Below are 2336 nucleotides of genomic sequence, written 5' to 3'. Positions count from 1 at the left end.
TGCTCCTTTACTCTGGGTTTCATTCCCTCCAATTATAAAATCCTACCTGTCCACGATAGCAGGGAGCTTGTCTGCCTGGTTCACCACAGGATCTCAACTCCCAGAGTCGCATCTAGCAGGGCATTGCAGAGGCTGAATAAAAAATGAATTATAGGCCACATGTGGTAGCTCACACCTGTAATCCCAGCACTTTGAGAGGCCAAAGTGGGTGAATCACTTGAAGTCAGGAGTTCCAGACCAGCCTGGCCAACATGGTGAAACCCTGCCTCTACTAAAAATACAAAAATTAGATCGGGCGCGGTGGCTCACACCTGTAAACTCTGGGAGGCTGAGGCTGGCGGATCACAAGGTCAAGAGATCGAGACCATCCTGGCTAACACAGTGAAAACTATCTCTACTAAAAATACAATAAATTAGCTGGGCATGGTAGTGGGTGTCTGTAGTCCCAGCTACTCAGAAGGCTGAGGCATGAGAATCACTTGAAGCAGGGAAGCAGAGGTTGCAATGAGTCAAGATCGTGCCACTGCAGTCTAGCCTGGGCGACAGAGCAAGGCTCTGTCTAAAAAAAAAAAAATTAGCCAGGCCTGGTGGTGCACATCTGTAATCCCAGTTCCTTGGGAGGCTGAGGTGGGAGAATTGCTTGAAACCAAGGTTGCAGTGAGCTGAGATCATGCCATTGCATTCCAGCCTGAGAGACAAAGCATTTTTTTGCATCTCAAAAAAAAAAAAAAAGAATTTAAAAATTCAAAAGAATTCACCAATGGATTCCCATCTTTGACATACTTTAATATATCCTATTTTCATCTATTCTAATGCTTAAACACTTTTTTTAAATTAATTTTTTTAGAATTTTTGAGACAGGCTGGGCACGGTGGCTCATGCCTGTAATCCTAGCACTTTGGGAGGCCGAGGTAGGTGGATCACCTGAGGTCAGGGGTTCAAGACCAGCCTGGCCATCATGGTGAAACTCCATCTTTATTTAAAAAAAAAAAAAATTTTGAGACAGCATCTCACTCTGTCACTCTGTACAGTGACACGATCTAGAGTCACTGCAACCTCTGCCTCCCAGGGTTCAAGCGATTCTCATGCTCAGCCTCCTGAGTAGCTGGGATTACAGGTGTGCACTACCACGCCAAGCTACTTTTTGTAATTTTAGTAGAGACAGGGTTTCACCATGTTGACCAGGCTGGTTTCGAACTCCTGACCTCAAGTAATCCTCCCACTTTGACCTTCCAAAGTGCGAGGATTACTGGCATGAGCCACCACGCCTGGCCACGTAAACACTATTAAACAAACAATCTGGACTCACACTACCTAAATAAGTTGTGTCCTGTCTTTTTCTTTTTTTAAGAGATGGGGTCTTGTTATGTTGCCCCGGCTAGAGTACAGTGGCTATTCACAGGCGTAATCCCACTACTGATCAGCACAGGAGTTTTGACCTGCTCCGTTTCCGACCTGGGCCAGTTCACTCCTCCTTAGGCAACCTGGTGGTCCCTGTTCCCGGGAGGTCACCATATTGATGCCGAACTTAGTGCAGACACCCGATTGGCATAGCACACTACAGCCCAGAACTCCTGGGCTCAAGCGATCCTCCCACCTCAGCCTCCCGAGTAGCTAGGACTACAGGCACTCACCACTGTGCCTGGCATGTCCTATCTTTTTCATATAACATTCCATCATGAGCATTTTTCCTTGCTGTTACTACTAGTTAGTCCTCAGATGAGAACCAACATGAACTCGCTGACTTCACCATGAGTTATATCTCTTGTGCTAGACCCCAAAGCCAATGCATTTTGGCAGCTGCTATCCCAAATTCCTCAGCCCTGCCTACCTCTGCAGCTGCTCCAGAACAGCTGGGCATACAGGGGCTGCAGCACAGCCAGGCCGGGGCCGCAGGGAGGGCGAGCACAGGGCTCCCTGTAATCAGGCCAGGCCTCAGAGCAAGGCCCATTTCATCTGGACAGCCAAGCCCCTGCAGGCCATCATTACCTCCCCCGCCCTTGCTCAGCACCCAAACCTGACCCAGCTGCTTTTCTTTTCTCTGAGACAGAGTCCCACTGTGTCTCCCAGCCTGGAGTGCAGTATCATGATCTCAGCTGACTGGAATCTCCGACTCCCAGGTTCAAGCAATTCTCCTGCCTCAGCCTCCCAAGTAGCTGGGACTACAGGTGCCCACGACCATGTCTGGCCAATTTTTGTATTTTTAGTAGAGACGGGGTTTCACTATGTTGGCCAGGCTAGTCTTGAACTCCTGACCTCATGATCCAGCCGCCTCAGCCTCCCTAAGTGCCGGGACTACAGGCTTAAGGCAACAAGCCCGGCCTAAAATATTTTCT

The sequence above is a fragment of the Cebus imitator genome, unplaced genomic scaffold (assembly GCF_001604975.1).
Source record: "Cebus imitator isolate Cc_AM_T3 unplaced genomic scaffold, Cebus_imitator-1.0 Scaffold51, whole genome shotgun sequence".
Lineage (NCBI taxonomy): Eukaryota > Metazoa > Chordata > Mammalia > Primates > Cebidae > Cebus > Cebus imitator.
This window is presented reverse-complemented; position numbering follows the sequence as displayed.